The sequence below is a fragment of the Taudactylus pleione genome, unplaced genomic scaffold (assembly GCF_031769625.1).
Source record: "Taudactylus pleione unplaced genomic scaffold, aTauple2 ptg000127l, whole genome shotgun sequence".
NCBI lineage: Eukaryota > Metazoa > Chordata > Amphibia > Anura > Myobatrachidae > Taudactylus > Taudactylus pleione.
The window spans coordinates 7239694-7265030 of NW_028284529.1; the positions used below are offsets into that span (position 1 = coordinate 7239694).

The following is a 25337-nucleotide window of genomic DNA, read 5'->3' on the forward strand; positions in this document are numbered from 1 at the left end:
ATCTCCTCCTACAGGCCTTTACAGTAAATCTGAAAAGAAAATGGGAATAGAAACCTACCTGACCTGTATCGAAAACAAGATTCACTAAAAAGTGCCAGCTTTGTTATCCACCTTACCTACCGTTACAATAAAACAAAAATCAGTCATATGTAGAAGCTATGAGTTGAAAGGGCATGGAAGAATTATTGCCACCCCGTTTTTCTTGAAATGGGAAGAGTATTCTACTGTAGGGAATCTGAGGGAAAACAAGGAGGGTTGTGGGCTTGGTTAAAAAAAAAAAAGGATATTTTGCTTAAATGACCATCCTCCTGCTCACAGCCCTCAGAACCAGTGGTGAGCTTGGCTGGGCTGTCACTACATGTTTTGGGCCTCCTTGCTGGTTCACCAGTGCAGATGTGTCATACAATGCAGCAGACTGGCATCTCATTCTGGCAGCTGCTGTTCTAATATAATTAACAAGTGTGGTGCATGTTCAAAGGATCAACCAGCAAGGAGTATGGCAGCCCAGCCACATAGGAGTATTTGGCATTACCAGCAGGCTGGTTGCAGTGTGGGGAGACTAGGAGGGATGCACAAGAGTAGGAAGAGGATGTGGACAGAGACACTATGTCAGTAGGAACAGCAAAAGGCACCTTGCTGGCACTGGCTGATTGGGAAGAAAAACTACAAGAAGGCAAGTGCAGCCTAAAACCGGTGGTTGAAGTCTAATTATATAGAGGGTGGTTTGTGTATGTGTCCGTGGCGGGGAGTCAGGGTAAGAAGAATACATGGATATAATTAAAATGCACATATTACACAGGCAGTAAGGAGTATAAACTAGGAAATTTTCTTGGATTACATCTGAGCATTTCTGGCACCTATAATGTATAATTTCTGGCAATAGCAACAGAAGGGAAATATGTCAAAAGCCCAACAAGTTGTCAGCTAGAGAGTATGTCAAGCAAACAAGATCTGTTATATGAAACTTTTAGGCAGTACGGAGACACTACAACTTCCCAGACGGTTCCCCCTTCCCAGACGGTTCCCCCATAAATATGGAAGGGCATGATTTTAATATGTTTTCTCTCTCATGTTGCCATACTGTCCATATTTATGGGGAACCGTCTGGGAAGTTGTAGTGTCTCCGTACTGCCTCAGACATGTTAATAAAGTTGGCAGGACACACACAGCCGAGTTTGCATTTTTCACGGAGCTGCAAGGAGGAACCTGTTAGCAATCAATGGCAATAGCACTGGAAGTGGTGAAGGAAAGGGAATGAACAAGGCATGAGTGGTGTTCAAAAAAATGAACCCATAGATGGGTTCACCTCATAGCACAGAGGTCTTGGGTTCAATTCCCACCATGACCCTGGGTGGAGTTTGTATGTTCTCCCTGTGCTTACATGGTTTTCCTCCCAGTGCTCTGGTTTTCTCCCACAACTATACTGGTAGGCTAATTGGCCCCTGATAATAATTAACTCTAATGTGTAATATTCTCTGTAAAAGCACTGTGAAATATGTATAAACTAAAGTAAATAACTAGTAAAAAATAAACAAAAAGAAAGCTGTGAAAGCACCTCAAAGACAATCTAATACAGCGAAAATAAAAAGAACCTGACAATGGCGGGCACAACAGCTAGCGATCTGATGAATGACTGGCCCAAAGTACTAAACTATCAAAATGGAAAAAAATAACCTATTCTATAAAAAAGGTGAATGTTGCCAAAATTTTACTGTTGTGAAACACATGAAGCTACAAATGTCACATGCTTAATGACATGACATAATAATGACAAATAAAATTCATGCAATAAATAAAACATTGGCACATGAACTGCAAAACCAACAGGATTTCCAAATATAAAATCGTTATTTTAAAAAGATGTCAATGAAAAGAAAATAGAAACCTTCACTACATAACCTGTACAAGTACCGTGTATTTACCCAAAGATTATTATTTCTGTCTATAGCAGGGTGGAAACAATTCAATTGACAATAGTTGCTATTGGTCCTCTGGTGCTTACTCTCTGGATGATGCGTTCCACCGGCTAAAGCACTCCACTTCTGGTTGCTGTACTTCCAGTAGCAGAACTTCGGGAGGTTGATCCCAGTGTAACTTACGATTGATTATTAAAGGGCTATTTGTTTTATGAACCAAATGGGCTTTATTCCAAAATCTGACAATTTATGAAGGTTGGGTCCTAATTCATCATACCATCGGTTGGAGTGAAATTAAGAGAAGCATGATTAATTTTATTAAATGTACGCACATTAATTACCTTGAAACCAAATGGTTGTTTGACGTACTACACTATCAGCACCTTCTTGTATTGTTGTTTGTATTTCTATTTTACATCCGTTTGCTGGCAAGGATCGTGCAAGAAGAGCTGCTTCATTTTAGTTCTCACTAATTGTGTACATTTATTTATATAATCAATAGCGCATTGAGGGTTTGTTACATATAATCAGTGCCTTGCAAAAGTATTCACCCCCCTTTGCATTTTTCATGTTTTATTGCCTCACAACCTGGAATTAAAAATGGATTGTTTGAAGGTGTGCATCATTTCATTCACAGAACATGACTACAACTGTGAAGTGTTTTTTTATATTGTGAATCAAACAACATTTAGGACAACATAATAGAAAACTTCAGCATGCATAACTATTCAACCCCCTAAAGTCAGTACTTTGTCGAGCCACCTTTTGTGGCAATTACAGCTGCAAGTCGCTTTGGATAAGTCTCTATGAGCTTGCCACGTCTTGCCCCCCGGATTTTTGCCCATTCCTCAAGACAAAACTGCTCCAGCTCCTTCATGTTGGATGGTTAACGCTTGGGAACATCAATCTTCAAGTCTGACCACAGATTCTCAATTGGATTGAGATCTGGGATTTGACTAGGCCATTCCAACACATTTAAATGTTTCCCGTTAAACCACTCGAGTGTTGCTTTAGCAGTATGGGTCGGGTCATTGTCCTGCTGGAAGGTGAACCTCCGTCCCAGTCTCAAATCACAGGCAGACTGAAACAGGTTTTGCTCAAGAATAGCCCTGTATTTAGCACCATCCATCTTTCCCTCGACTCGAATCAGTTTCTCACTCCCTTCTGGAAAACATCACCACAGCTTGATGCTGCCACCACCACGTTTCACTTTGGGGATGGTGTTCTTGGGGTGATGGGATGTGTTGGGTTTGCGCCAGACATAGCGTTTTCCTTGGTGGCAAAAGTAACATTTTAGTCTCATCTGACCAGAGCACCTTCCTCCATACATTTGGGGAGGTGCCCACATGCCTTTTGGCAAACTCAAATCGTGTCTTCTTATTTTTATCACTTATTAATGGCTTTTTTCTGGCCACTCTTCCATAAATCCCAGCTCTATGGAGTGTACGGCTTATTGTGGTCACATGCACAAATACACCAGTCTCTGCTGTGGAACTCTGCAGCTTCTTCAGGGTTACCTTTGGTCTCTGTGCTGCCTCTCTGATTAATGCCCTCCTTGCCCGGTCTGTGAGATTTGGTGGGCAGCCCTCTCTTGGCAAGTTTGTTGTGGTACCATGTTCTTTCCATTTGATGATGATGGATTTGATGGTGCTCCGGGATATCATCAAAGATTTGGATATTTTTCTATAACCCAACCCAGAATTGTACTTCTCAACAACTTTGTCCCTGACTTGTTTGGAGAGCTCCTTGGTCTTCATGGTGTGATGCCTCTTGCTTAGTGGTGTTGCAGCCTCTGGGGCCTCTGAAGGTAATTGGTTGCACCAGAACTATTGAGGGGCTTCAGAGCAAAGGGGGTGATTACATATGCACATGCCAATTTTCAGAATTGTATTTATAAAGATTCTTTTTATATATTTTTTTCTCATTTCACTTCACCAAATTAGACTATTTTGTGCAGATCCATCACGTAAAATTCAGATTAAAAAAATAAATAAATTACAGGTTTTAATTCAACAAATAAGGTAAAAAGCCAAGGGGGTGAATACTTTTGCAAGGCACTATATATATATATATATATATATATATATACACACACATACATACACATATATAGAGTACAGTATATATACAGTTCCTTACGTGACAAATATGAGTTGAATTTAGATATGAAGATATTTTTTTTTCACTGTCTTAATATAAATAAATAACAAACTATAGATGTCGTAATTTGGCCAATAACTGTATGAAAATAGGAAGTTGTATGAATGGTTACCCAGACAATGTAAATGAATAATAGTGTCACAAGGCTGATTAAAACAGTTAGTATATATGGAACTATTACTACAGTGCATATTCTAGTACAAGTATGTCAAACTGGTAGTTTCTGATCTAGATATAGCTCTTCAATACTTATTTTGTGCCCCATCCTTGAGAAAAGCCGTAGACTATTGTAAAACTGTTTTTCAAATAATATGTCACTCTAGCACATAGCTGTACATATAATTGGACGATACTATGATGTGTAAAATGTATCCAATAGTAGTATCACATGTAGATGGCTAATGTGATTGGGTAAAAAAAAAATAATAATTCAAAAGGATCAGATTGTTGTGGATTTAAATGGTAGTTATGGAATGGTTTGTTGAAAAGTAAAACTGCTGTAAGTGACAATGTTTAAAGTTAGGTACACACTATACGATATATCAACCTCCACGCGGATTGGAATGATATATCGCACAAATTGTATAGTGTGTACGTCTGAACCGTCGTCCACCGCATTGTTCCATCTGCTGTTCTGCACAGCAGATGGGACAATGCAATGAACGACGCAGTGCAATTACATGCAGCATGTAACGACAAATTGTGCTGTTGTACACCGGCTTGTTCATTAAAATTGTGCAAATGCCTTATAGCATGCTGTTTCTTGGGTCACTGTACTTTCAATGCCATTGCAACATCAGAGTTGTTATTAAGCAAATGTTTTATCAGGTAACAATCAAATAAATGAAGAAACATGTATATGTATAGAGAATGGTGTCTCAATTTATCATATTTACAAAGTTAAGGTATCACTTCCTCCAGGTACCAAGTAGCAAAGATCTCAACTATCCTCAATAATAGCAGTGGGACACTCATCAACTCCCCCTTCCCCTCAAACATAAATAAACATGTATTATTAAATGTGTCCTCATACTGAAACAGTTAATGAAAAAGTCATTTTTTGTATACATAATAAGCTCAGCACTGTTTTTTGTAGCACTTTATTAATGTTGGATAATGGTAGCTGTAGGCAAGACTTAAATGTCAGCTACAATACTGTATGTAGAGACATTTTCTGGCACATTGTACATTACTACATCATGCAGTAAGTGTAACATGATGTACTGTTACAATCAAGTTAATGCATTCAACTGACACAACAGCATCTTGCTCCATTTACTATTCTAAAAAGATATGGCACAATTAAGCACACATATATCTGCTATATACTGAATGAACAGGCATTGCAAAAAATAATTACGTTATTGAAAGTCAAAACCATAGGTCAGTCTTCACCAATGAAGCAAAAGGAAAACGTACATTGCAGGAAGCATACAACTAGTCTCTGCATTTGACATGACGATAAAAGAATCATACAGCCTTTCGTGATTTTATTTCATATGCCTACCAACGTGACTGAACTTCGATATTGTCCATTGAGTTTTTATTTTGCAGAGAGAAAAAAAATCTAACAACGTTTTTATTTCTCTTGTGAGAAGTTTAAAACGTTTCTCCGATTCATGGATCTGGAATCCTGCATACATCACGCGGACAGCGACCGAAGCTTACACTGTCCATGGTACTGAAACAAGAAGCACTCTTGCCTGGTTACACACAGAAAAGTACAGCTAGAGCTGGAAGAATGTTTTCACAGAGATAACCAGTTTGTGTTCAACCACTGAAAATAATAGCAATACACAAATTTAAATATTTTGACTTTTCCATAATATAGATAGGAGATGGCAATAATTCAGTGTGACATTTTTTAGTCTGATATACATTAAAACTGAATAAGCTTTCTTAATGTATCTTACTTACATCCCACAGCTATCTAACGTTTGATTATATGTATTTGGAGAGCTGGGGATCTCTACTCATAAGGAGATTTCACTTTTGATATACAACAGGGGAAATTTTCTAAATTATGTTTCTTCATGTAATGGTATTTAAATGACCTTACAAATACTGCAAAACATGTGGAAGAATTTCACAACACGAATAGATATATTATATACGAGAACATACGTCGTCCATAACCTTTGTCTGTGGTTGTGTAAATTATTTGGCAAGGAGTATGTCTAACATAAATGTCCAGAAATCTCAAACCTTTTGAAACGAGTCACATTATGATAGCCACTAAGTACAGCTACCACCTTACCAGTCTCACTTCTTTCTAAAGCTACAGGAGGACACTGGTGAATCCAGTCATCAGACAGATCGCACTAACTATCTACTAGCTTACACTTGTATTTACTATATTGCACCCTGACTTCTAGTTTAGATTATGCAACGTGCAGGCTTGGCTGGTGTAATTTCATAAATCGTATAGAAGTACCACTGTACACATTAAAATTTACGTTTCTGATAATTAAACAAAGGACAAATAGGCAGACTAGAGTGGGAAGCCTGGATTGGAGCTTGAAGCTCAAAGACAAAGCTGTCCATTAATTATTAATGTACATTGAAGGACATTTTCAAAGGAAAGCGATTTGACATTTGCGTTTTACAATGCTTGTCTACTCGAGAAAAAAATAAAACAAAAAGAAAAGACACCATCGACAACAGAGAATGTCATTAGTGTTCATCTACTGCAAGCCGATGTATGTGTGAAAGTAAATGCTACATGAACACAGATATAAACAATAACATAGTAATAGCAACCGACCATGCAACGCTGGGTAACACATCTTACATAGCTATATCTGACTGTCCTTGATATAGGCTGGTGTATGGGTTGTTACACTATGGAAGCTGATGAACTCCTGTAATATGTTACAGTCTGGCCCGGAACTACGCCCCTTCTAGAAAGATTCACTGAAGTGGAGCTGACATCATTAGACTCGCGGAGGAGAAGCAGTCTCAGAGAAGCAGCAGCAGCAGTTTCCTTCCTCCCATCCTCCTGCAGTCCCACTACACCCGGCTCCACTACTCCTATTATACTGGTGGGATGGGCAACATAGAAATCATAATAAAAATGAAAACATCAATAATAAAAAAAAAAACACCCATGCAGGAACACTCTGGCTGCTGCTACATTACGGCTTCATCGGCGAAGCTACATACATAGATAAGAGGAACAAACGTGTGAGCAGCAATGCTAGATGAGTCCCTGCAGCAGAAACAGCCTACCAGCTCTGTGTGACCTTGATAAGTCCTTGGCTGTCGGAGTTGTCTCCAAATAAAACAAACAAACAAAAAAAACCGTAATGCATCCCTCTCTTCATATAAAGCTTTATACATAGGTAATTATCAGTGGTGGTTAGTAGCTTTTACGGCCCTTCAAAATCCTCCAAGAGCTAATAGGATGGAATGGACACACACCCCCTCCGCTGCCCACCCTGGGTGTGCGTGCAATAGTGGGCGTGAGCAGCTCTCTCCAACAGGAGCTCAGCAGCGACTGAGTAACCGGAGCGCCAGCAGCAGCATTGCGAGCAGGTGTCTGCAGCGGCAGCAGCATCGCCAGTAGTAGTGGTGGAAAGGGAGCAGAGAGCACCGGCTGCATAGGCTTGTGTGGACGGCTTTTCCACAAGCGTTGTTATAAACCAACTACCCGCTCCACCTCCCTCTTCCCAAGCCCCACTCCCCTTTATTTTTCCCCCCTTATATTTTATATAAGCGACCTCCCCACCCTATTTTTCTCTCCCCCTCCCCATTTTTTTTTGTTAGTGCAACGGGTCCTAGAGGATGCAGCAGATTTTCTCTGCAGTCACCATTTAAACAAGGGAGATCACAGTAAAGCGGTGTTATTCATAATAAAAAAGCGGGGCACACTGACACACACTGGCTTTGTAACGCCTTAATATATATATCCCAGTTTCTTTGTTTGCATACTCTTAGTAGCAGCATCGAGTATACACGGAGCTGTTCTCAGTTTTTTTTTACACTGTTTTTATTTTGATATTAATCTTGCATTATTTTAGGGGTCGCGATCAGTGTGTGGGTTTTTATTAAAGCTGTGGGCAATTTAGCCTTAAGCTTAACAAATAAACAACAAATATATATATACGTGCATTTAAAGTCCGCTTTACATTCATATTGGGGAGGACGGCATCCTTTAGAAACTGACAACTAAAGGTAAGTTGGAGAATTTTACCATTTCTCAGAGTTGCATGCAGGATATCAGAGTTCACATTAAGCAGTTATTGTACATAGCGAGGTTATGTGATTAAAATCATTCACACATTGCTCCTACAAATATTTAACCTAATTACTTAGTTTATTATAGGTACAGATTAATAGCAATTACAAAAAGAAAAACAAATAATTTATACATAACACATTAAACTACTAAAATCATATAATGGGAATGCTGAATGTGTTGAGTAGTTATTGATACTGTAGATACATAGTATACCGGTAGTCCGTTCCTCTAGAGTCCATTAATGGGCTATTTTTTTCATCTGATCAGGTATGTAATAAGTGGTATGTCAGATATTGTAGACATACGGAATGCTTTCCTGGATACCCAACGTTTTTTATGAGCATATTGTTTCACACAATGCAAATATATTTAGCTAGATTATCGTGAGTAAAGGCGCTGTCCATTGTGATACATAGTTGGGTAGATATTACTGTAGTAGAAACTGTAGATTCCGTTGCCTGCTTTGCATGTTTAGATCAAATGTTACAAGCAATCCTTTCCTTTATGCAATTTTAAGGTTGTTGTGTGGATATGTAAACATTTTGCATTGCTTCCAGTAGTGATTGGTCATTTGCGTTTAAAAAGAAAACAAAAAAAACCCACTTCTGTAGAGTGTACCCAAATTAATTAATCTCGGTATACAGTCAATCCTCTCAACTGTACTTCCAGGCACAATATACCGCTTGTCTAGTGACACATGAAGAATGAATTAGTTACCGTACCCAAAACATCCCAACTTGAGTTTTTAGAACACAAGGCTGTGTAAAAGAAGCTCCACACTTTCATTGTAAAAGTGCATCCTTATACTAATCATTTTGTTAAACATATGCTTTGCATGCATATTAAGCAATTTCATTACTTGGCTGCTTTAAGAAATATGCTCTCCAATAAGAATCTACTTTGTAAACTAGTTTTAATAAGCACATTCCTCAGTAATCGCAACGTGTTTTTATCCTGTTCGTTTAACCCACATCTACTGAATATATATAGATTGCTAAATATTTATATTATGTGCTAGATTGAGGGCCTGGAGCTGAAATTTATTAAGGGCCTATTGGTGTGGAAACGTACTGTATCAATAACTTGTGCTAATGCTTTCACTAAGTTTTTGTGTCATTATTACAGATGATCATTCTGTGGAAAGGCAGAAATCATTATGATTGGTAAAACAGCCCATTCACATACATTAGCAAATATTGTTCTGAGTGATACTGTAATTGGCAACACGAGGCCTTATCAGTGCGATTCTTAATGAGGGAGGAGGCAGTGGTGCTATACTCAAGTAAGACACGATTGGTGTTTCACTCTCGGGATAGAAGGGAGATGCTTATTTTGTATTTTACAGGTAGGAAATAAATGCATATGCAGAGTAAATGTAGTGACTAGTGCTACAAATTAGCCATAGCTAATACTTGCTATGTTCATCCGGCTCCACCAAACGTGGCTCAAATACAAGTTACGAGGCTCGCAGGGAGCTGCCGGACCAGGTGTATGTAATCAGTCACATCACTGCCACCTGTGCGAGAGGCGCGCGGCGGCGTTACTTCCCCCTACCAAATGGCCAAGCCAAGGCTAACGTTCCACTGGCTCCGCCTCCGTGACGTCACGGATAAAAGCTATATCTTGCCCTCGCGGGCGGCTGTCCCCAGCTAGAGGCCTGACGATTACCTTACGTAGTGTGCACGGAGAGCAGTACTGCAGCCCACCCATCCCCGACAGACGCTGCTGCCCATAGCCATCCGTTTTCCACCGTACCGGAAAGGCTGCTACCCAGTGCCTCCATCCTCTTCCTTCCCGGACAGGCTGGGCTGTGACGTGATTTCTCGTCAGTCGTGCCCTGTCCACAGTCCCCGGATGCTGAGAAGACACTACCGCCTTGGACAACCTAGACATGTGAGTTGCAGTGCGGGAACCGAGAAGGGCGGGAGAGCTGTGCGAATTAGCACGTGTGACGTGTTGGTCCGTGTTATATGTGAGTACCGCTGGTACTTCTAGTGCTCATGTCTGCATGTGACGCAGGCCCATGGGGGTGCTTTCGCTGACGCCTTTATTTGCATGTTTACGCGCGGGAGGAGACTCCACGTGTGCGTTTAGTTTTGCGGGAGGAGAGGGTCACTTATTACACTACCTAGTCACACGGTCTCCCGCTTAGATCCCGTCACCCCTTCCCGGTCTCTTATCTATTTACCCCCGGGCACGCGGGACTGGCCACATCTGCAGCTGCCGTGGCATGTAACGGAAATCCCTGGGCTATGTTCGACTGGCAGACATGGCGTTACAAGGCTGGCTCACTCGTGCACTGCGCAGCCTAGGTGTTGTGTTTGCGCCACTATCCTGTATACTGTATTTGGTACACAGGAAGTATGTGGGGAAGAAACGGGATAGGGTGCAGATGTATTAAGCTCTGGGAAGTGATAGTGGACAGTGATAAACTACCAACCAATCAGCTCCTAACTCGTTTTTCAAACATCCTGTAACATGACTGTTAGGAGCTGAGTGGCTGGTAGTTTCACTCTCTACTTTATCACTTCGCCTTTTGCGGCTATATAATTTGTATTACAAGCTGATGAGAAAAGAGCAGACCGGTAATTGGATCTCTAAAAGCTATGCTACATCTAATACTGCACTTTGCATTGTTTAAAATGACTGGCTAATACATATGTCCATAGCAACCCACTTGTCTTATTAATTACTGGTCTGTCTTCACCTTTTTTTTTTCTTTTTTCTTTTTTTGTTACTTAGTGTCTAAGGGGCAGTAATCACAGAATTGGCGCATTTGTTAAGTATTCCTGTTGTGGCGGGGAGTCAAATTTTTAATAGAAATATCCCCGCTATGTAATAAAGGAAATTTGCAGGGACAGTGGTTGCGTTAACTGCTGTCCCTGCGAGTTATTTCCCCGGCATTATGTAGAAAGACTTCTTGACACTGCGATTGACCAATCAGTTTCAAGACAACATTGGGCATTGGGCATTGTGCATGGCTTCGTGGAGAATGCCGCACCTGCGAGTCAGTGTGTGGCCTCATTTCTGTGTAAAACACAAGTATCAAGTTCATCCTTTACAGAGAAATCGGCGAATCTCGGGGTGTGTTGAAATGAATGAGCTGCAGTGTATAATTATTATTTTTATTTTTTTACTTTCTCCCTAAAAGTTTTTCCAAACTCTTGCAGAATTGAAGTCCCTCCCCTTTTCTGGGGGCGATTTTCCGACTGAGCAATTCAACTGATGCTCTCTTCGGGTGCAATGGTAGTCTATGCCGGGATTTCTGCTCGTTCCCTCCTGAGGTGGTGAACAGGGTTGTGCTATAAGTCCGTGGTTTGGGCTCACAAACTGCTGTTTGGGCGTCCTAAACAGGACTTTAGATGGGTTTAGCAGTTTTCACGTAGCTAAGCCCGGTCTAATTGGGAGCGACGAGCACAATAATTAATGTGCGACCAGAACATTGAATTGCTACATTGTTTTGGAAGCTCATTAAATAGCGTGCCTAAAAATAAATAAATTAATCCCCTCCTATAGGGGGGAGGGGGACTCTAATGCAATGGGCGCCCAACGAGGCAATTAAAATGTTGCTCCGTTCTGTTGCCAGTGTCACTTGTGCAAGCCAGAAAGGCATGCTGTTAATAATCGCAAACCTTCAGAAATTGTGTCCATATCACGGCGGACACACCCATTATGTGCTAAGGGAAACTCCAAGAAACAGTGGTCGCGGTAACTGCTATTACTGCAAGTTATATCCCTGGCATTTTGTAGAAGCCTTTCACGTTTGTGAAAGACTTCTCTGGGGAAGCTAACAATGCGCATGCGCACAGTGGCTGTCACCACCGTTGGCTGGAGGCTTGTGGCAGATAGACCTGAAGATCTTTCTGCTGCTCGTAAGCCTCCAGAGGTTTAAAGCATTTTTTTTAATTTATATTCTGTCACCCAGTGTGGTAAATCCAAAAATATTTAAATTTAGTTTGTTTACAGAAGAATATTATATTCACATCTAGGATGTGCTGGATGTATTTTTATTTCTTAAAGCTGTTTACACCATCTGAAGATGGTGTAAACTAAAGGGGCCTATCCATTACACAACTTTGTGAACAATCCGACCAAAACCAGGAGGTTTTGGTAGCATTGTTCACAAAGTTGTGTAATGGATAGCTGGCAAGGACCAGCTATGCGTGTGCACGCTGGGTCATTGCTGACCCCGACTATCTACTGAACATGCCAGTCAACCTGACTATGCTCGTCAGGTTCGGCATGTTCAGAGATAGGAAGTCTGAGTCCTGCATTGAATGACGTTCAGTGCGGGCACCACACCTCGGTGACTTGAAGGTCTGAACGCTAGACGTTCAGTCTTTCAGGTCGCCTAGTGGATAGGCCCCTATACTGGGAAAGCTCTGAAAAGCTTCGCTTTTTGGACTTTGGTACATAGGGCTGAAGCCGGCTTCACACTGTATGATGTGTAGTCGGATATGCGACAGCCCGCATATCGGGCAGTGCACACACCCGGACCGATCCGCTGCCCGATATGCTGGTACCCTCCTCCCCCCTGCATAGCGTTGCATGGGATAATACATCGCTTCTCCAGATTTCTTGTGCAGCATGAAAGATCTGGAGGAGTGATGAATGATCCCACAGGAGCGCTCACTGGCCGTTATACCCACACACGGAACGATATACAGTAGCAGTGATATCGTCCCAATCCATCTGATCGGCCGCTATATCGCTCCGTGCGTGGGACCCTTGAGATCGTAGTTTCATTTGATAATGGAACTGTGATCTGCAGTGACAATTATCACTCTGCCAAAGATTTCTGTGAAATCTCCTGCATTGTGCTATTAGTACATGGCTATATTTCAAAATTGTAATTGTATGAAAAGAAGCTTGATAAATTGGCTTCTTAGTATGTGTGGATGCATGTCTTTGCAGCTTTGGTCAGATTTCTATTATGTAATGAATCATAATTGCTTCATTGTTTTTCTTTATAGTCTCCTAAGGGGACTTTGACTACTGATGTGAGATGGGGGCTGCAGGTTTTCCTAGCCACCTATTTTTAATTGATAGTTTGCACTTCCTCAAAAGTCGGGTTCCCTCCTGATGTGCTTTGATCAGTCAGCAGTGCTGTCCTGCTCTGTCAATTATTTTTCTTAATTTTCCATGGCAAACCGACGAAGGGGAGAAGACCATGGAGAGTTTGCTCTACCACTCTCCCCTTGCTCTCTGCTCCGCACAGGATCCACCCAAGCAGCATGAAACTATAGTTGCTGGTCTTATGGGATAGTAGCGATAAGGTACAGTGTTCTCTCCAGGCTGTTTTCTGCGGGCGCATCGCCTGGCAGAAACAGCCTGCCACCCGGCACTTTTCCCCGCTGTGGATCGCTGGCCTGTGAAGTGACCGGAGGCTAAAGAAGCCTCCGATCGCTTCAGAGGCCAGCGATCCACAGCGGGGGGGCACTGCATAAGGGACACTGTTAAACCTGGGGGCACTGCATAAGGGACACTGTTAAACCTGGGGGCACTGCATAAGGGACACTGTTAAACCTGGGGGCACTGCATAAGGGACACTGTTAAACCTGGGGGCACTGCATAAGGGACACTTAAACCTGGGGGCACTGCATAAGGGACACTGTTAAACCTGGGGGCACTGCATAAGGGACACTGTTAAACCTGGGGGCACTGCGTAAAGGGCCAGTCTGGGGGAACTATTTAAGCCTGGGGGCACTACATAAGGGATCAGTCTGGGGGCACTACATAAGGGGCACTACTTCAGCCAGGGGGCAATGCATAAGGGCAAAGTTAAACTACATTGGGCAATGCATAAAGGGGAAAACTACAGGGGGCACTGTATAATGGGCACTTTTGCCTGAGCCAGTGGGGAAGCAGCCTAAGACCTGTCGGGGTGGATTGGTAAGGGGGAGACCCCTTTTCCCGGTGCAATCGTAATTGCGAAGACCTCTCACCCGGCTACTTTTGGATGCCACCCGGCTGGAGAAAATTTCTGGGGAGAACACTGAGGTACAGTAGCAAAAGCAACATCTTTTCTACTGCAGCTTGCCTAGCAGCATATGTAGCGCAGCATAGTGCAGTGCACAGGGAGAAACAGATGGGCATATTGGGAGAAATTCCGTGATGCTCCTATTACCGTAATGTACATCCCATTAACAGGAGGAGAGGTAGAAAGACTGGAGGGAGGATCCTTCTTGGTCTTTTACAGGATGAGAGGTAGAGAGACTGGAGGGCTGATCCTACTTGGGGGCCCATTTATCAAAGTTAATTTGAGGTAAATTCCCCGAAAACGGATGTATGAAGGAGGGATCGCAGCAGGTATCTCCGATACCTGCTGCGATCCCTCCATTGCCGCCGGCAGCTGCCTCCCCCATAGGTTTCTATGGGGGATGCGATGCTGCCAAATGTATCAATATCGGGAATGTGAAGCATTCCCGATATTGGCCCCAGCAGCTAACGCTATCTGAAGATAGCGTTAGCCGCTGTAGTCTATGGGGACTTACCGCAAGTCAGCCGGCGGAGGGATCTCCCAGATCCCTCCGCCGGCAATGGCCTCCGCTCATGTGCAGTCCGTGGGACTGCGCATGCGCAGCAGCCTCGCACGCACTCCGGTCATATCGCAGGGACGGGCTCCTTTCGGAGCCCGTCTCCCTGCATGTGCCGGATAGTACATTCAGCCGCTATGATCGCATTTTGCAATGCGATCATGGGCGGTACTGGATTCCCTGATCGCATTGCAAAATGCGGTCATTAATGAATGGGCCCCTTGGTCATAAAGAGCTTCCACAGAAAAGACAGATTCCTCAGTGACTGGCCACATGTCCCACCCTTAGCTGCAGCAAGAGCTGCACTTTTAATAATTCCATCAGAGCTGGATGATTCAGACTCCCTTATACAGTATATATTCCGTGCACCAGCTTACAGTGCAACAGAGCTGCACATACTCTGCACCCACTGACCCAACTCCTCAGCTGGAAACCACTAAAGCTGGGTACACACTGAGCGATGTGTACCTGTACGATATGTTGGTCTGACGGGCCGACATATTGTACCATGGGTACACATTTGAACGAGGTAATGAACATTAGAATGATCCCTCGTTTCATCCTGCATTACTTGCAACGGGGCCGCATGCAATATCGTCCGGTTGGGTGTGCAGCACATCTGACCGGACAATACTGTATGTGACTGCGTTGGCTCGTACACACTGAGCGATGCGGCAGATATGATCTGATTCAGCCGGAAATTACTCGTGCCACACAGGCTATCACCATCTCTGTACCTAATTTTATTTCATATTCATGTTTAAGTTTAGTCTTTGTAGTTTATTCACATCCACCTGCAATGTCTATTTCACAATCCTATACCAATCTTTGCCTTTTTGATATGCCTTATTTACTGTTTTATTGTTATTTAACATTATCAGCTCCTTCCTGTCTTCACTACCCAAATAGATTAACCCCCCCTTTTTATGCCTGGTACCCAAAGCTATTTGAACCAAATATGAGTAATGTGAGAGCTAGAATGCCTCACTTTTTGGCTAGCAGCACACATATACACACAACACCATAAGGAGCACAGCAAGAACAAACCCCTTGTTTCCCTGACATTTAGACCAAGCTGCTTCTTTGTATACAACTATGATGTATGTGATTTGGGGTCCTCTGTCATATTCAATACTGCGCTAGATGATTGATAGAGACTGTACTTATATAACAAATACAAATAATGTCCTTGCAAATCTACATACATGTACAAACCTGTTACTTTGAATATGAAATAAAAAAATAAAAAACCTGATAAATGTAATTTTTCTCAGAGGAGGTGTGCAGCTATATGGGTATTTGAAGAGGTTTGATTGAAATATATACATAGGGCTCGATTCAATTCAATGCAAGTTGAATAGTGCCGGGAATGAGCCCCTGGAGCTATTCAATTCAGCGCGCTGCTAAGCCCGACTAAAGATTTCTTCTCGCATCCCTCCTGGGATGCGAGCAGAAGTCCGACAAAAGTACAGGCGCAATGTTGTTTTCTGCCCTTAGCGCTGCAGAAACAGGATCGCGCAGGGAAGTTTAGTCTGAAAATTCCCGTTCTCGCAACTAAGCATCCTGTTTAAGGCGTGAGGGGTGGGAGAACGGGCATTCCCCGACCTAACAGCGTGTAGAATTGAATAGCTCCGGGAGCTCCTTCCCGGCGCTATTCAATTTGCGTTGAACTGAATCGAGCACTTAATGTATAGATTTCATAACCATACAAGGTGATGGGACCCTAAAATGCTGAAGTAGGACCCAAAATGTTCTTAGTGACCCACATAAATGTTCCTCTGACCGATAACACTCAGTCTAATGGGTAGGGTGGGGAAATGGGAATATATATATTATACTCATATATTATATATATATATATATATGTGTATATGTGTGTGTGTGTGTATATATATATATATATATATATATATATATATATATATATATATATAATGTGTGTACGACACACAAATAGTATTTAACACATCAACATTTTTCTCAGTAAAAATTTTTGCAATGGGGCTATTGTAATGAAATTTTCATCAAATGTGAGCAACAACCCATGCGATCCACACATGCAAAGAAATCAAGCCATAGCTGTCCATAAATTAAGTTATGTGCAATAATGTGAAATGACGCAGGGAAAGAGTATTGAACACATGGAGAAAGGGAGGTGCAAAAAGGTATGGAAAGCCAAGACACCAGCTGAAATCTATTAGTAATTAGAAAGCTATCCTACCCCTTGTAAATGCAAATTAATATAAGCTGGTTCAGTCCCAAATGATGGCCTATAAAAAGGTATCTCAGTACCAAGGTGTCACACAAGAAACATCTCATGATGGGTAAAAGCAAAGAGCTCTCAAAACCTTCGCAACCTTATTGTTGCAAAACATACTGATGGCATTGGTTACAGAAGGATTTCGAAACTTCTGAATGTGCCAGAGAGCACTGTTGGGGCCATAATCCGGAAGTGGAAAGAACATAATTTCACCATAAACCAACCACGCCCAGGTGCTCCTTGCAATATTTCTGACAGAGGAGTGAAAAGAATTATCAGAAGAGTTGTCCAAGTGCCAAGGACCACTTGTGGAGAGCTTCAGAAAGACCTGGAATTAGCAGGTACAATTGTTTCTGTGAAAACAATAAGTAATGCACTCAAGCGCCGTGGCCTGTATGCACGCACACCACGCAAGACTCCATTGCTGAAGAAAAATAATGTTGAAGATCGTTTAAAGTTAGCTGCACAACATTAGGACAAGCCTGTGAATACTGAGAGACTATTGTCTGGTCAGTTGAGACCAAGATTGAACTCTTTGAATGCCATAAAACACACCATGTTTGGAGGAGAAATGGCATTGCACATCACTCCAAAAACCACCATAGATCAGAATTCATAGAAGAGGCCCACGGAACCTTCAAGATTTGAAGACACTGTGGTAGAATGGGCCAAAATCACACCTGAGCAATGATTGCAACTAGTTTCTTGAAGTGGTCATTGCCAACAACTGCTTTTGTACGAAGTATTAAATTTCATTAAGTGTGTTCAATACTTTTTCCCTTTGTCATTTCACATTATTACACATAACTTAATTTATGGTTTGATTTCTTTGCATGTGTGGATTGCATGGGTTGTTGCTGAAATTTGGTGAAAATTTCCTTACAATAGCCCTATTCCAAATATATTTACTGAGAAAAATGTTGATGTGTGTAATACTTATTTTTTTTTCACGCTGTATATATATCCAGTGTTCACTGTAGGAGCCGTATTCAATTTGGGAGCAAAAAGTCCGTGCTGGACTTTTCGGTCTTCATCGCTGATTTTCTGGGGATAAAGTATCGGGCGCGTGCCCGCTTTATCTCCGTATTCAATTTAAAAATAGTGAAAACTGGACCCGGCGAATTTGGATAGTCGGGAAAAAAGACAGGAAGTTTCTGGAAATATTCTAGGGACCCCCCCTAAAGTTGTCCAGACAAGGGGGTTCAGTCTGGGTACCCCCGTTTAGCCCTGCAGAATGTGTTCTGCATTTTTAAATAGCCGCGGCAGGTGTTTTTTCCCGATTTGCAGAAGTGATGCAGAAGAGCACTTAGCTTATTTTTTTGTTTGTTTTTAAAAGTGGTCCCATCAAATTTGGGGTACATGAAAATGGGTACTAGCATATTTATAAGTCCCTAAACTAATCTTTTAAAAATTCGTCAAAAATGCCACTGCCGCTACTCTGCGCTATGAAGAAAACACCTGCCGCATATAAGGGAACCCCTGTGGATTTAATTTGTCTATTTTTAGAAGTGGTTTTTATTTATTTATTTATTTTTTCACCCCCCCAAAAAAGTTATTTTTTTGGGGTGTCCCAATTTTTTTTTAAAAAAAAAAACAAACTTTTCTTTGCACATTTCGTTTTAAGGGGGCATTCCCAAGGGTGCAGGCTATTTTTTTTTAAGCCTACACACCTAAACTGCACTTTTTTTTTTCATCTGCTAAAGGTACCGTATATACTAGAGTATAAGCAGAGTTATTCAGCACATTTTTTGTGCTGAAAAAGCACCCTCTCGGCTTATACTCGAGTGAAGTGTGTAGCGCTGACCAGACGGCTGTCGGTCAGCGCTACACAACACAAACACACAGCCGCCGGAGCCGGCAGCTGTGTGTTTGTTGTAATCAGCAGCCGATGAGTCTCAGACTTTCATCGGCTGCTGCTGCTCCCACTGCAGCTCCCACTGATGATTGCACTCCCATTGATCCCCTTATTATAAGGGATTGCTTGATTCGTTTGATTTATTTATTTTTATGTGTTTATGCATATATATGTATATACACTCATTATTATTATTACCATTATTATTATTTATTATTAATTTTTTTATATATTTTTAATTTATTTTCTATTTTATTTTATATTGGTAATGATGATAATTTCTGAATTGTATAATTTAATTAAATTTTAATTTTTTTAAAGAAGTCACGTGACTAGTGGCCAGTTCTGAGATTATCAATATAGTGTTGATGTTTATTAGCAATATATTACTATGGGCTCTATTTATTAACATTATTTTTACTAAAATAAAGTGAAAAAGGGTGTTTTCACACCCTTTTCACATTATTTTAGTTTCACCTGTAGTTACTATAGGGCAATTGGAGTAGAATTAGTAAAATTCTACTCCAACCCCCAGTATCACTTATTTTTAGTAAAGCAGATCGCATTTCCCATAACTGTAATGGGAAATGTGATCCGACCATAGTTACTAAAAATAAATTGTAAAAAAATACCGGGGGAAGCCCTGTGATAATAATGCCACCTGGAGGTGGCGTTATCCAGGGTCTCCCCCGGTTACCGGGCTCCCACTCTGCTCTAACGGGGAGAGCAGAGGCGGGAGCCAGTACCAGTAATCAGCTGTGTGGTCTAAGCAGACCGCAAGCTGATAACTGTAAAAAAAAAAGAAAAAAAAAATTAAAAATTTTTTTTTTACTTACCTGACTCCAGGGACCGGTGATCGGGCCTCCGGTGATGGCTCCTCTCCGGTCAGCTGGTCTCCCACAGTGCACTGGGGCCCGGTCATCAGGTGATTGGGCCCCAGTGCAGTATGGGAGATCACCTGATCGGGAAGCCCGGAGATCATCACCGGAGGCCAGGAGGATGCAGGTAAGTGTAATGAAGGGAGGGGGGGTCGCGGGGGGTCCGCGATCGCGGGGGGAGGGGCTTAGCACCGGGGGGCGGGGCTTAGCGTCGGTGGGGGGGTAGTAGCGGTGGTCGGCGCATGCGCGGGCTCTTAGTCGCGGTACTTTTTCCGAAAATACCGCGACTAGAGTGCGGATGGGATCCGCAGGGACAGAGCTTTATCGCAAGCTCTGTCCCTGCAAGGGATTTATAGTAAATCCCTTTTATATTGCCTGACTTCGCAATGCGAATTCACTCGGTAATATCACACTACAATCCGCATTCAATATGCGGATTGTAGTAAATAGAGCCCTATGTAATATGTGTTTATATATTTTAGATCTCCTGTTGTACAAGTGTCCAATTCTTGTTTTAAATGACATCTATGATTAATGGTTGTTAATTCGAAACCATATGTAACAAGTTAGGTCTTTGGTTACTAATTTATACTATCTCAAGTGTTATTAATTAAATCGTTTCAAACTTGTTTAAATACCGGTCATTCAGACCAGCTAGCTACCTCTGATGAAACGGCCTTTCTAATTGGCTGAGAAACGCGTCAGGTGACAAGTTCAGGATCCGGACTGAGAGAGCTTCCGATTGGTCACGCTTCCATCCCTTCACAGCGAGCCTGCTCCACATTGTCAGCGTGAAGTCGTGGCGGTGTTCACCCAGCCGCTGAGATCCACACATGGTGGACGCCCGCACCTCAGCCTGCACTGCACTATTCAGCGCCACTCATTCCACCTGGACCTCTACCTCTGCACACAGCTGTCCGCTATCAAGCAGGAGAGCACTACGCTCACCGTTCTACACCGTTATACAGGTATCCTTATAGGGCTGACTAACCGGGACGCTGGTATTCAGCGGGACCATCGACTGGTGACATTGTGAGGCTCTCAGAGGAGCGCTTTTCTGACTGCTACATACCTATGTGCAGGCTGGTTCTGCAGGTTATATAAAGCCCACGGATTACCTATTAACCTTTTCCTGTTGGGTGACTGCATGTGCGAGTTTTATTTGCTTACTGTGATTCACAGTGGTCATTTCTAACCTCTTCCCACTTATTGTGGATGTATTAATATACGAGACATTTTCATCTTGTGACCTTGCATGCACTAACAACCGCTGTGTTATGTTTATACCATCATACTAACAATCTACTTGACCTACCAGGAGCTCCCATTTATTATCTGCTAAGTCTGGTCTGATCCTTTACTTAGTATTTTATGTCTTTTTATTGTATCATTTTTTATCTTTCAAGTGATATAATAAATAAAACATCATTGTCCAGCGCTCTCCCTATTTCTTTTCCCTCCCACTGCGGGAGCCATCTACCGGCTCCCGCAGTGGGTAATGGGAGAGACTTTGAGTAATGACGTCTCTCCCATGCAAAGCGGCCGGAGGAGCTGTTAGCGGCGGGACCAGGAGCGGGGGTTTCAGGTAAGTGATTTTTTTTATTTTTTATTACGTCTCTCTACTGGGGGGGGGGGGAGGGGTCTACTACAGGGTGCACTAAAAGGGGGGATTACCACTGGGTATACTACCAGGAGGGGGATTACTACTGGGGCACTAAAAGGGGGGATTACTACAGGGGGCACTACCAGGGGGGCGATTACTACACGGGGCACTAAAAGGGGGGATTACCATTGGGTATACTACCAGGAGGGGGATTACTACTGGGGCACTAAAAGGGGGGATTACCACTGGGTGTACTACCAGGAGGGGATTACTACTAGGGCACTACCAGGGGGGGATTACCACTGGGGGGCACTACCAGGGGGGGATTACCATGGGGGGCACTACCTGGGGGGGATTACCACTGGGGGCACTACCAGGGAGGGATTACTACTGGGGGCACTACCAGTTGCTGCATTTCCCAACGTAGGCTTATACTCGAGTTAATAAATTTTTTCCAGTTTTTTGTGGTAAAAGTAGGTACCTCTGCTTATATTCGGGTCGACTTATACTCAAGTATATACGGTAATTGAAAAATTATCCTTGTTTTTTTTTAAATGACTTTTCGCACCATCTACGAAAAAAAACGGGAATTTTCGGGAAATATGCCTGGGATCCCCCTAAAGATGTCCAGACATGGGTGATCATTGAGTACCCCCATTTTTGCCTGCTGAAGGAAGTCTGGGTTTGTAATCACCGCGGCAGGTGCATTTTTGCGGCTATGAAGAAGTGGTAAAGAATAGTTATTTTCCACCAAAAAAAATCTATCAAAATTGGGGTAAGCATTTTTTTAAGTCCCTAAAGTTATTTTTAAAAATCTGCAAAAATGCACCTGCCGCTTGTCCCCGCAATGAAGAAAACACCTGCCGCATACATGGGGACCCGACCTGAATTAATTTAGATAGTTTGGCACTTTGTTCCCCTATTTTTTTTTTTTAACCCCCAAAATTAAACTTAATTTTATTGGGGTGTCCCGATTATTTTTAAACTTTTTTTGACTGGTTTTATTTTAAATGACACTTCCAGGGGTGCAGGCTATTTTTTGTAAGCCTGCACCCCTAAATCCCAATTCTGCACTTTTTTCGCCAGCAAAAAGCTGGTGAAAACTTATTCCCGTTTTTTTATCATTGACTTTTTGCACCGGGATCCTAGCGGGAGAGCTACGGTATCTATCTCCTGGGGTTCTGCACTCAGTTTAAAAGTCCACTACATCTACTGGGGTGTTGACTCCAAGGTCTGTTCACAAATCCATCAGTGATCACACTGAGCAAAAACAAATGTCACTTTGGGTCCTGCTCCCCAATTTCTGGGTCCCATTACAATGTATGCTTTTGATGCCATCAGACCATCCCACATGCCTGATACATACTGTACACTATGGAAAGTCGCACTCATTTTGAGTTAAGAACAGAACACTGTACAACAAATTAATACTTTTAATTTGTTTCCTTTCTAAAAATAGTAATGCATTACTAATTTGAGGTCAAGAAAAACTAAAATGATTTCAGAATGTTACTAGCTCTATTTTTTGAGCTACACTACTTGCACTATACTGTATGTACATTAGTAATATAGTCATAGTGAAAAGCTATATTAAAATAATCTGATATTTTCTTAATAGAAAATAAATAAGAAGTTTTCATTCAATCACAAATAAGAACACAACGAAACAAACATACAGCATACGAAAGTACCATATAATATAGTGGCCTATTCATGGGGGTGCTTTCTCTTTGCTTGTCGCTTGTACTCCTTTTCTGGGGCATCTCTTGTCACTGTCCAACAGTAGTGATTCACCTCCCCTGATATCTTTGTTCCATTGCTGAAATGTCTTGGTGGAATCGCTCACTATGCTTGTCACTCAGTGCACCACAGTTATCTTGTGTGGGTAATCCTGTGAATCGCATATATTTGAATAAGGGAGGGGATAAATAACTGATTCATTTAATTGGGTCATTAGGCCCCGCCCCCTCTGCGCGGAACGCAGATTGCTGGTAAGATTCGCTCCATTCTGCCCACTTAACTAGGAATACCCATACATCGTCATAAATGGGCTATATCTCGGAACTCAGAGCTAACAGAGTTTTAAATGTCATATTCATTCTTTGCATGCTGAAATCAATTAGAAGTAACTATTTTCACATCGGAAACATTTTCATTGTTGTGCAGTGTAATGCTTATAAATATATTTCCTTGATCTCACATAACCAACAGGTGCAGTGCTGGGGGCAGAGGGCTGCTAAGGGCAGGCAACAGTTGGTACAGTGCTGGTGGTGGGGGGCAGTTTGCAGCTTGGACAATAAGCACATAAAATTGTCTAAATTAGATAAATCTACAAATATTATCAGGTAAAATAAAATCTGTGTCAATAAGTGTAGAAATCTTAAATATAAAACACAATAATAGCAGCTATGTCATGCACTGCTGTGCTGATGTCTATATGGGTTTGTAAGCTCAAGCAAGCGGTTTTCAACTGCTAAATCATGCAGCATTTAAGGGCATAGCGTTCACTCTAGGTCCGGCGCCGGGCCTAGAGAAAGGACACTTCTGTGCGTGCCCAGAAAGGTCACTCAAGGTCAGGGCAACCCCCAAGCGCTGCTGTCACTGTGAATGGATACTGGGCGCTTGCGTCCAGCAGCCATTCACCTGCAGTGACCGCTGCACCACCGTTTTCCCAACGAGAGGGGATGGAACCTGCAGGATGAGCGGTGCCCCGCTGAAACAGCCTGGGCCTGATTCAGAGATGTATGCAATGCCGATTTTTACTCAGATCAAGCGTTTTCAGTGTTCACTCTAGGTCCAGTGTCAGACAGGGCACCGGACCTAGAGCTAGGGCACTTCTGCGTGCGCCAAAGGGGGCATGTCTTTATGACATGTTCCCTTTTCGTCTATTGGGAGCGTTTCCGGCACTTAAGGTGCCCACACACATACTGACTTTTCTTCCAATTTGGCTGCTTTCAATGAATCGTGACGGATCATGTAAAAAATGGCCAAATCGTGAGTTTCTACTCTTGATCACGATGCCGATGCGCTTCCCTGCTCGTCGTACCTCGCATCTTCAGATCTGCCGTGCTGTAGGGCAGATTAGCCAATCTGGGATACAATGCACTGGCTGCAAAATAGATCTTAAGTCAGATTGGACATTTTTAACTCCAAATCGTGACCACGACTGCCTAGGGAGAGTTCAGGGGAAATCGTGTACATCGGCTGATTGGGAGCAAGTCGGTATGTCTGTGGGCACCTACGGACATGCTGGGCAGCCCCCAAGCTGCCGTTTTCTCCAGCCACTAGGCGCAGTGTCCCGCGGGTGGCGAAAATGGCAGAGCAGCAGACAGAACCCGCAGGCTGTTTCAGAGAGGCGCGGCGCCCCCTGAAACAGCCTAGCGGGAACGCCATGTTTTGCTATTGTGCATGCATATAATAGCGTTCACTCTAGGTCCGGTGCTGGACCTAGTAAAAGGCACATCTACGCCTGCGCGCCCGCATGGCCAAGGAAAATGAAGCGTGTCTTTAAGACGCGCCCCCTTTTCATCACTCTTGGGGGCGTGCCGGGCTGCCTCCAAGCTCTGCCTTCTCTGTGAATAGATGCCACATGCACCCGGCATCTATTCACCAGCAGTGATCACTACACCAAAGTTTTCCCCACCTGCGGGACACTGCGACACACGCAGGCTGTTTTAACGGGGCACCGCAAACAGTGGCAGGGTGCATTCTGCCCTTTTTGAAATCTGGCAGGGCGCGGCACCCCGCTAAAGCAGCCTAGCGTGAACACTACTTTCCGCTCCCGAACAGAGCAACAATTTAATTGGTCTGTTGGGCGCCCAAAAGAAATAACTGTGGCTAAAACTATTGAATTGCCCCCTTAGTTTGTTGGATGCTGGAGCTTGAGATT

General features: G+C 42.7%; 1 protein-coding gene across 7 annotated transcripts in view; it reads left to right on the plus strand.

The window, feature by feature from the left end:
* Nucleotides 1–7605: 7605 nt before the first annotated feature.
* Nucleotides 7606–25337, plus strand: part of ELAVL2 (ELAV like RNA binding protein 2) — a 218045-nt gene continuing 200313 nt past the window's right edge. For 3 of the 7 annotated variants that reach the window (XM_088472611.1, XM_088472614.1, XM_088472612.1), the window contains exon 1: nucleotides 9909–10209. The gene's annotated coding sequence lies outside the window, so the exon portion shown is untranslated. Of the gene's footprint in view, nucleotides 8250–9906; nucleotides 10210–25337 lie in introns of those variants that run through there. The other 4 variants (XM_088472609.1, XM_088472610.1, XM_088472608.1 and 1 more) reach the window with 4 other exon arrangements.